The 11,357-nt window shown below is 35.5% G+C and overlaps 1 protein-coding gene across 21 annotated transcripts in view; it reads right to left on the bottom strand.

The window, feature by feature from the left end:
- Dennd1a (DENN domain containing 1A) overlaps positions 1–11,357 on the bottom strand; it is a 462,364-nt gene that overhangs the window by 440,802 nt on the left and 10,205 nt on the right. The window lies entirely within an intron of this gene.

Here is an 11,357-nt window from a genome sequence, read left to right as displayed (position 1 = left end):
ATTTTTTTTTTTTTTTTTTTTTTTTGCACTAGGGATTGAAGCCAGGGATGCTTAACCACTGAGCCACATCCTCAGCTCTTTTTGTTTTTTATTTTGAAATAGGTTCTCACTAAGTTGCTGAGGCTGGCTTTGAACTTATGATCCTCCTGCCTCAGCCTCCAGAGTTGCTGGGATTACAGTGGAGCATCTAAACATTGCACCTGAATAACCATCTACCATATACGATGTGCTCCTTGGCTAGCATTTACTAATAGTAAAACCTGACGTTTTCTATATGAAACAAAACAAGGCTATGCTATTTTCTATATTCAATCAAAATACGTATATATTTAAATTACTTAAATGAAACCGGTCTGTTGTTTTGTCATTAAAACATAAATCTGGCTGGGTACAGTGGCACATGCCTATAATCCCAGCAGCTCGGGAGGCTGAGGTGAGAGGATCAAGAGTTCAAAGCCAGCCTCAGCAACAGTGAGGTGCTAAGCAACTCAGTGAGACCCTGCCTCTAAATAAAGAAATACAAAATAGGGCCAGGAATATGGCTCAGTGGTTGAGTGCCTCTAAGTTCAATTCCTGGCACCAAAAAAAAAAACCCACAAATCTATATCTATGACAGTTTTCTCTTCACTTATAGGACCTGTAGTAAACTTTGAATCTTAGCAATAATAACATCTGCATAGTGTTTACAGTTTAAAAAGCATTTTTTTTACATTATTTCATTCAGTCCTCACACCATCTAGTATGACAAGCAAGACAAGTATAGACCAATTTTACAGATTAGCAAATAGGCTCAGGGAGGTTAAATTACTTATCCAAATTATACAGATATTAAGTAGGATTCAGAGAGAAAATTCAGTTTCCTGGCTCCGCCGTTCACTCATTCATTTATTCATCTATTTATTCAAATTTTTATTGAGAACATCTCAGAAAACACTGTCCCTTCTGTATTGTTGCTGTGAAGATTAAAGAACACAGAAATGCTTACAAAGTACAAAGCTACACAAATGTTAGCAATATTCAAAGCATCATCGTTGGGGCTGGGGCTGTAGCTCAGTGGTAAAGCGCTTGCCTCGCATGTGGAAGGCACTGGATTCAATCCTCAGCACCACATAAAAATAAATAGATACGGTGTGTTCATCTACAACTAAAAAATATATTTTAAAAAAAGCATCATCATTGCATTTCCCATGTCAAAAATATTAACTCCTTTTATATTTTTTCAAATATGATATGGAAATAGAAAACATGCATGAAATTTGGTTGGAACACATTGGAAAATGCACATTTAGGAGGAGGTCAGGTGGCTAGGGTGAAGTTGAGTAGGTAGAAGATGGATCATGGAAGACCTTATTCACCCTGCAGATGAACTTAACTTTAGCTTGGGGAAATACAGGACAATGGAAAGCAGTAGGGAGGGGAATGATGTGGTCTCTACTGTATTTTTTAAAAATAGCTCAAATAACAACATGAAATATGGTTGTGAAGGAAAGCAAAAAGGCCAGATAGGAGGCTATGATAGCCAGCAAGGAAAGAGAAACGCACCTGAGCTATGTAAGAGTGGCCCCTTAACTTTATGCTCATTTTAATCTGAAGCTTTATCTTGCCTCTGATCTCTGTAGACCTTGGAGAAACTGAGGTAGTCCAATAAGCCCTCAGAATGAATTTTAAACAACCCATACAATACTGTAAGGACAAGTGAAAAAACCAAATCAGTATCCTCCCTGGGACTTTGTTTCCACAATGGAGTTACAAAGTATAATTACTATTCTTATTAATCTACAGGGAGCCTACTTTAAAGTCATTAGTTCATTGTTTCTTTTTAATCTGAATGACTCCTTGTAATTAAAGTTTTTATCAGTTACAGAATTCTCCATAGTGAGACAGAACAGCTGACTTCACATGCATTATGCTTTAAGCAAAAACTAACACTCATTAACAAGATTACCTGTTGTGATTAAATAAATACAAACTGTTTGCAAAGTTTGTAAATGAGCACAACAGCATAAAAGTAAAACTTACCACTTAGCACAAACCTTATTTTCTTAACTCTTCTGGTCCATGGAGGAGAAGAGCAAGCCCTTGTTTTGCACATCTCCCATTTCCCCAGTGCATTGCCTAATAAACATTTATACTTCATGTTCTGCCACTTTAGTTTACTTGATTGTATCTGCTAATAATGCCTAAGCATGTGGAACCAAACAGGAGTGCATGAAAGCAAGCCTGCATCCTCTGCTTTACAGTGCTCTACCCCACACTTAAGAGTTTCTAATAATGCATGGGGTCATAATAGTTGTACATATTATGAAATCTCAAGATGGCTCTTTTGTGGAAAACATATTAATTACATTTACAAAAAGCTCTTAAATCTTTAGTTAAAGGCTACAATTAATTTATGGAGCCATGAAAAGTCTACAAAGGGTATCAGTTATGATGCTAGGAAAAGGGAAAGAGTTTCATCTGGCCTTAAACTGCAAAGTTCACGTCTAATTTGACTGTTAAGAGTCAGACCACAGACTCTCTACTAAACTTGGAAGGGATCCTAAAGGTAGTCTAGTCCTAAGCCTACTCCATGCTTTCAAGGTAAAAATCCCATGTGAGATCCTGACCAATGCCTATACTGTCTATTTTGTCACCTCCTTATTTAAAAAATATTCTCCTTCAAATATTCAAGTTTCAATTTGGCAGTTAATTTCAATCTGCAGTTAAAAGGCACTAGCTGTCAGTCAGATCTCTCACCCAGTTCCCTCCTGAAAAGAAAAACTGACAGATCACAGGAGCTTTCTTTTGTAAACCAATTCTGGAACTTTCATGCTTCTTATTTGTTAGGTTAAAGGTTAAATTGCTGACCTGTGCCCTCCTGCTTAGCGGCCTTCCCCTTTTTCTGTAAAGCTTTATTTTGGGGCTGTATTTACATGGATTAGTCCCTTTTCACGCTAAGAAGGAATCTGTTCACAGCCAAAGCCTTAGTTCTGGTTGTACAAAAAGCAGCCACAATTATTCACCATCAGACAATGACCATATTGTGGATTTACAAAAAACCCACCCCAGCCATGGAAAGATCTGTTCTTGCTGCACAAAACAATAGAAGAAAAATCTTATCAAGCATTCAAGAGAAAGCAAACAAAGCAAGCCCACTGTGAACTTGATGAAGATGTCAAGCTCCTTTAAAATATATATATATAAATCAACAAAGAGGGGTTTTCTTGTAAAGTCTTGGGAGTGAGACCTTTTCTACTCTGAGTTTCCCTTTCTGGTTAAACACAGTCAGGAGCAGCAGACATTGACAACCAAGACCAGCAAATGCTGCCATTTTCTAAGCACACTCACAAACACTTTTAAATACACGGGGCCAGAAGACTCTCCTCTCCAAATACACCCAGTGCAAATGCCAGGCAAAGCATTTTCAAGCTAGTATCACACTACACAAGCTCTTTTAGCCAAATCAAAATTCTTGTCACATCCTCTAAGGAGCAAACATAGGTTACCTCCCCAAGCCCTAACTTATTAATACATAATAAATTTTTTTTCTTTAATTTAAAAGGCCATTGGGCTTAATTAAACCATAGCCCCAACAAGTTTTCCTTCATCTGACACCCATGAAGTATCATTCACACCCTGTCTATTTTGGGGTGGGTCTGAATGTCAATCCCTAGCTATAGAAACAAACTTTACCAAGAACATTTTATGTTTATAAGGTGAGGATTTCACAATTGCTGCAAAAGCAAAGTCCAGCCTTGGGTCTAGGCCATGACTGTCCAGTAAAACATAAGAACAAATACAAAGAATTCCTCCCATCAACAAATCTTTACGTAGATGATTTCTATTCTCTTTAATCTAATATGACTTAAATCCTCCATCAGCAGAAATGTTCCTCAAATCATATAAAAAAGTAAATGAGCAATAGAAGCTGGCATTAAAAATCAATATAAGAATATCTAAAGTTTTAACTTTTTAAAATAGTACTTTAATCATCATAGAGCAAAATACTAATTAATACAAGCTGTTAATACATTTTTTTTTGCTCCAAAATAATGGCTCACATCAAGATTTCTTACAAATTTTGAATTAAAAAAAGACTTTTCATCTGTAATATACCTTATTTTTGACATAACCCTTCTCAGCCTTATGTCCCTATACCTTTCTCTACATACACACACCACCACCACCACCACCAAAAAAGATTTGGTCACAAAAGTCCACAAAATAGTAACATTAATCTTATTTCAAAAAAAAGGCTGAATTTGCATGTATAATAATAGGGAGCTGGCTGAATTAATTATAAAACTTTGATGCAGCCTCAAAAACGGATGAAAATGTTTTATGGTACATATTAAGGTCTTACTTTTTCTCGTTTAAACTGTACACCAACTACAACTATGTCAAATGAGAATATTCAAAAATCTGAATATTCGAAACTCAGAACTGTGATAGAAGTTACTGTATTCTCTCTTTTCAAACTTTTTGCAATATTTCGTGTTTTTATAGCATTTTCAGTGTAGTAGTAAATTGTGTGAAAATGAGACAATTCTGGCCAATGGTCCTTTACAAGACAATACTAATACAACAATTACAGAAAATATGCCTGTGTACAACCAAGGTTCTATGTCCCAGAAGTTGGCTTATTTTGAATTACAAAACTTATGATCCCCCAAGAAAATTAAGATGGCATTACAAGGACCAGAACACAAAGTAGGAAGTACTTAAACTCCACACCAACTTCTAGGAGGAATGAGATTAGGGCACAAGCTACACTCAGAGTCAATTCAAATGTAAATGCTCTGCTTCCTCTCAAACAAAGATAAACTCCCTCAGAGTTAATAGTTTCTCCCTAAGAGATTCATCTCTCTTTTCAACTTAGAGGTATGTTTTGGAGAAAAGGAAGAAACACATGGTGGGGCTTAGAGCAAAACCTTTTAAATTCTTTGTCATAAAAGCTGCAGAGTAAACTACATTTCCTTTACTAATCCTTGGAACACTTGTTAAACTCAAGTGTGCTGACAACTTTGCCACTGCAATCACATTTTGGTTTCTAACAAGTTAAAAAAAAAAAAATACTTTGGTTGTACTAAATTGTATTACCATCTTCCTTGAACACCAAGTGAGAATTTATGCTGCCTTCACAAACTGTTGAAAGAGGCGGTCCCTAGGGAGAAATAACTTTTGGCACATTGCATGCAAAGCTAAAGTTACAAAAGCAGGCTAAAATATCTCTTTTACCACACATACATTTTTCTTTCTTTCTCTCCCTCTTTTTCTAAATATTGGCATAGAAACTGTCTTAGAAGACCCTGATTTTAAGTTCACAGTCTGGAAAAGTTTTTAAATTTGTATTTGGGTTTTATTACATAAACAAAAAAGTAGCTGTTCCATGTCGTTGAAAATATATTAATAAAATTCCATGTTGCCTCAGGAAAATTTTTTTAAAAAGCCTTACCAAGTGTTTCAAAGCCTCTATAGTCTTCTATATTATGAAAAATAATATAGCTGTCTTTCTGTGTCAAGAGGTTGAAAGAGTGGGAACCAATGATTTGATGTGACAGGAAAAGGAAGAAAACTAACTAAGCACTGTTAATTATTTTATAGTTACTATTTTATTTAAATCTTACAGCAACCCTAAAAGATAAGCACTGTCAAACTCTGCAAATAAGAAACTCAACAAAAAATACATATATGAATAATTCCTTAAGGTCAGAAGGCTACTAGCTGCAGAATCATAACTCAGATCCAAGTCTCTTCCCATTATACCCTAGTCTGCTTCTGCTAGAGGAGCAGGCAGGGAAACTGCTTTTAGTGATACAAATTCCCATGATGCCAGACCACCAGGCAGTTTCCCAGGGGTGGCAGAAAAAGCCTAAAATGCAAAAAGTATGGGCTGCTGCTGAGGCCTGGGGTAAATGCCTCATTGTACTCTGAGAAGTCTGATGGACACTTACTAAATGGAGAGGAAAAGGCATCCCTCGCCTGGTGAGACAAATGTGAACCCGCCTTCCTTTAAACCTTTCATCCTGAGCACATCTGCTCATAGAAAAGGCAGAATAGCATCTTCCAGAAAAATCACTGGAGAGAAAATGGCAACAGAATTCATGCCTCTAACATAAATGCCCTCCCCCTAGAGGTACCCACAGATTTCCATTAAAAAAGAGAATAGCACAAATCAAACAGCCATTTAACCCACTGGAAATGAGATATTTATCATCAGCAAAACTGCAAAGAATAATCAAAACATCAAGGTTCTCTGCATTAAGCTAGAATGATGTCAATTCATTCATTAATCCAACATGTACTAAGTGTACCAATCACTGTTCTAAGTGCTAGGAACACATCAATGAATCAAATCAAGCTCTCTGCCCTAGTGGAACTGACATTCTTAAGGAGCAAGATCACACCCTCAAGCTCATAAGAAACTGACTCAAAATAATATTTATTAATAAAAGCAGAAATCAATATTCTCCATGGCTTTGCAAATGGCTTTTCCTTCCATGAGTATGTCCTCCCCTATCTCCATTACCTATCAACAGTAAGTTTGTTATAAATACTGTTAAATGGAGAAGTGTAACATTTTTAAAAATCTTTCAAAACGAAAAGGAAACACATAACCATGGTCAGCTCTACCAATTTTCTACTTAAAATGGATCTAGACCCAAGCTTTGATCCCACAGCATATCCGGAAATGCCCAAATAAAACCTGGATCTACTCAATCTCCATTCAGCAAACACAAGAGAAACTAGACAGTGTGTTCCAGGGTCCTCCAGGGATTATGAACTTTTTAAAAGCCTAAACTGGACTTGCTGGGGCTGCTGAAGGCAAAAACAAAACTTAGTAAAGCTTCCCAAAGATCCTAGTCCTTAAGTGCCTTAGGACTAGTCCCAATGCTCTACTTCTACCAAGTGTGCAGAATCAGACAGTCCACCACAGGAGCAGGTGGCACTTCCTCAATTCAAAAAGGGTGCTGATGATTCTGTTCTAGTTTAAAGGATCAAAACAATTTCAACTTAATCCACTTGTAATCCCAGCTATTCAGGAAGCCAAGGCAGAATTGTACATTCAAGGCCAATCTGGCAATTTATTGAGATCCTGTCTCAAAATAAAATAAAAAGGGGCTGGGGCTGTGGTTCATTGGTAAGTGCTTGCCTAGCATGCGCAAGGCCCTGGATTCAATCCTCAGTATCTTTAAAAAAAAAAAAAAAAAACAGGGGCTGGGATTGTAGCTCAGTGGTAGCGCACTTGTCTTGCATGCGTGAGGCACTGGGTTCAATCTTGAGCACCACATAAAAATAAATAAATACAAAGATATTTGAAAAAGAAAATGTTAAAAAAAAAACTACTAAATGAAACTCTTTTTTTTCTTTAAAAGACAAGAGCTATTGTGACATGTCCTCTGATTATTTTTAAGTATTTTTTTCTGATTTAATTCTCATAATACTATGAGATATTATTATCATTATCATCTTCCCCATTTTACTGTTTAGGGAACTAAAAGAAATTAAGTAATTTTCCAAAAATCACACAGACTATGTCCTAAGAGAGCTGGAATTTGAACCTAGACAATCTCACTCCAGACACCACACTGTCAATTAGATTTTACTAATTACATTGGGGCGGGGGCTATTTTTAAGGGGATAGATTTCTATTAACAAAAATATTTAGTAGGGGGCTGGGATTGTGGCTCATCAGTAGAGCGCTTGCCTAACATGGGTGAGACCGGGTTCGATCCTCAACACCACATAAAAATAAGGGCATTGTGTTGTGTCCATCTACACCTAAAAAATGTTAAAAAAAAATATTTAGTAGGAAAAGAAAATAAATTTTCTACTTAGCTGATTTTCTACTTCATTTAGGGTTGTGATGAAAATACATTACTTTTCACTTCAGTCTGTAGAAAATCTTTCCCAAATACCTTCGTTGTGTTTTATTTTCATGATAAGTATAAGCCAATAACTAATGGAAATTTCCTTTGATGTTCAAGAAGCCAATTCCATCATTCTGAGTATCAGTGATCATTACTGTTGAGGAACGAAAACTGGGCTAAATATATACTAACTATAGACCATATTCCAGAAATGGGCTATTTTAATAAATCTGATACTAGCTTATTCTCTTGGCATCTGGATCTTCTCACAAATAGACAATTTAAATAAAAACTCTAGTTACTAAGGATTGATCACAGAGTTCTTATTAAAATGTAACTGTGACACATAAGTGCAAGAAAAAATATACAGGTTGATCATTTAAATTATTCATGTGCCAGAAGTATGTTTTTCTGAGAACAATTCAGAATTAATCCTACATTTCCTGAAAAAAAAAAACAAAAACAAAAAAACTGGTCAATTCAGACAGCTTTCTTTTCATCAAGTTTTCATATCTTTCATGTAATCATTACTATTATTCTAATATTTGAACCTTTTCAAAAAGGAATTTCAATAAATTCTATCTGATTTACTCTCTTAATGACATCACAATTATGAAGTTTTACTGTTTTGTTTTTGTTTGGAGCATAAATAATGCTTTTAACTTGAGGATGATCTTAAATTAAGTCACCACAAGAATGCTTTGTTTGTGCCAGTTCCTGTGTTAGACATTTTAATACATATAATCTCTAATTTACAAAACAACCTACCAAGTAGATATAAGTCCCATTTACACAATGGGCAAACTAAAATTCAGTTTAAATAACTTTCCTAAAGTCAAACAATTAGTGAGTGGCTGAAGAAATCTGAACTTAAGTCTGTCTGATTTCCAAGCCTACAGATTTGTCTGTTATTGCATTGTTTTTATTACAAATTATCCCTGAAGTCACTTAATGACATTGTTATAATCTAGATGCAATTAATCTACATTTATTTTCTCTTCAAATACAGTTTCATGATAGCAGAAATGTCTAATGCCTAAGAACACATTAAAGGTTAAAAAAAAAATTCTCTTTAAATCGAGCAACTTATTAAAGTCTCCTGCTGGGCAAAGCAAGCTCATGGTGATATCTTTCTTTTTCTAATGAAAGCCTTCAAGCAGACTGCATGTTTTCAATGTAACACAAAGAAGGAAATACAAAATGTGTTACAAAATAATACCAAAAGAAGTTCAAAAGCTAAAATACAACTTCCTAAAGGTTTTTATTTTTTTTAAGTCTCCTAAGCATTTAAAACATGAGGCCTAGTTCCTATATTATAAAGCTAACACTCCATTCTCTACAGTCCAGTGCTGTGATAAACCTAAAAATGAATGTTCAAAGAATAGGTAATTAAAGAATTAAATGCATGATAATAAGTCATGAAGACTCCTGGGAAATCAGTTTTATATGACAGTTTTCAAGGAAGTTGAAGATCTACATTTTTAAGCATTGAAACTTAATCATTTGAGCTGAAAATCTTTCCAAACTAGATTACATATCTCACTGCCTTTTTGGAAAGAATATTTTGAATACAACATTTTTTTGATAGCTTCAAAAGGCATCTCTTAGCTGCCCAGCATCCATTCATTCTCCCTTTGTCTGGGAACAGCACCAGATTTTCCTCTGAGAAACTACTAGCCTGCCCCATTCTCTGGCCATTGAATCCAGGAGGAAATGACTCCCTCACTCTCCCCAGACACCTCAGAGTTTGGTTCACAGATGTGCACATGACTCAGACAGGACCTATTAGAATCAGTACTTGGACCTATAAGACACTCTTTTGCCATTTGGGTAGTTAAAATGGTAGAATATAAGTTTGATTTGTTAGTAGCTATCTTTACCACTCTAATGGAAGCGCTTGCCCAGAAATGAACTCAACACAGAAGACAGAGAACCCAGAGCTAAAGGCAAATCTGTGTGGGAGGGAAAGGGAGAGAGAAGGGAAATTGCATGGAAATGGAAGGAGACCCTCATTGTTATACAAAATTACATATAAGAGGATGTGAGGGGAAAGGGAAAAAAAAAATCAAGGGAGAGAAATGAATTACAGTAGATGGGGTAGAGAGAGAAGATGGGAGAGGGGGGGATAGTAGAGGATAGGAAAGATAGCAGAATACAACAGTCACTAGTATGGCAATATGTAAAAACATGGATGTGTAACCGATGTGATTCTGCAATCTGTATACGGGGTAAAAATGGGAGTTCATAACCCACTTGAATCAAATGTATGAAATACGATATGTCAAGAGCTTTGTAATGTTTTGAACAACCAATAAAAAAATAAAAATAAAGGCAAATCTGTGAAAACATGATTAGAAAACCTAGATCTGGCAAAACCGAAAACCAGTTTTACCACTGCACTTTTCAATATTGAGAACCAAAAAATTCTCTTTTATACTCAAGTCAGATTTGTAATGAAAAAATCCTGATCAATATCATGACTTAATGTCACCAACAAGATCAGCAACTATGCAGAGCAGTATAATACTGAAAAATCCTTGAGGCACAGGCTAAAGACTTTCTCATGAATAAAGGATTTCAGTTTTAACGCATGGACTCAGATACCTACTTAAGCTAGTTACTTCTACTTCCTATTTTTTAGCTATGTTAAATTGATAACACTTGCTGAATAACAGAGTTCTATGAGATACAAACTCTTACCTTAAAAAAAAATAACTTAAAATAACAACCCCCATTTATAAAGAATTCTTCATGTCTCATGCACTGTGCATTTCTATTTAATCATGAAGTAGTGACCCCTCTTTACAGTTGAGAAAATTTGACTCTGAGATTGGCATTTGGAGGGAATTTATTTTAACAAACTTTAAAAGCACACATACAGCAATCCATTTAAAAAATTCAACACACTCACTGCTTGCATAGATTTTAAAGCTTAGTAGATCAATGAATTTCTGGTCCACCTAGAAGGCCAAAGGCCTAATAATGTGAATCACAAATATAGTAAGAAGAGCCACTGTCATGAATAAACCAAGAATTCTAAGACTCCCCTATAATTTGTACCAAAATTGTACACTTTAGGAGCAAAAAAAAAAAAAACTGCTTCAAAAAAAGTTAAGCATTAATTAATACACAGCTCAATTTCTGTTACTTGCTAAGAACAGCAATTCAAAATCATTCAATATAACCAATTTGGAGCAGCAGCATAGTATAATAAAAAGCACAAGCTTCAAACAATGATACCCTATTAATGTAAAATTCTCCATAAAGAAAGGCAAATGGAGACAGGTGCTGTTGTGCACACCTGTAATCCCAACAACTTGGGAGGCTGAGGCAGGAGTATTGCAAGTTCCATGTCAGTCTCAGCAACTTAGCAAAGCCCTAAGCAACTAAATGAGACTCTGTCCTCTGCCTCAAAATAAAAAAAATAAAAAGAGCTGGGGAAGTGGCTCAGTGGTAATGCGCATCTGGTTTCAATTCCCAGTACAAAAAAAAAAAAAAAAAAAAAAA

This window comes from Marmota marmota, unplaced genomic scaffold (genome assembly GCF_001458135.2).
Source record: "Marmota marmota marmota unplaced genomic scaffold, marMar, whole genome shotgun sequence".
In the NCBI taxonomy this organism is placed as follows: Eukaryota; Metazoa; Chordata; class Mammalia; order Rodentia; family Sciuridae; genus Marmota; species Marmota marmota.
The sequence above is the reverse complement of the archived record's forward strand: the minus strand, read 5'-3'. Positions and strand labels throughout refer to the sequence as shown.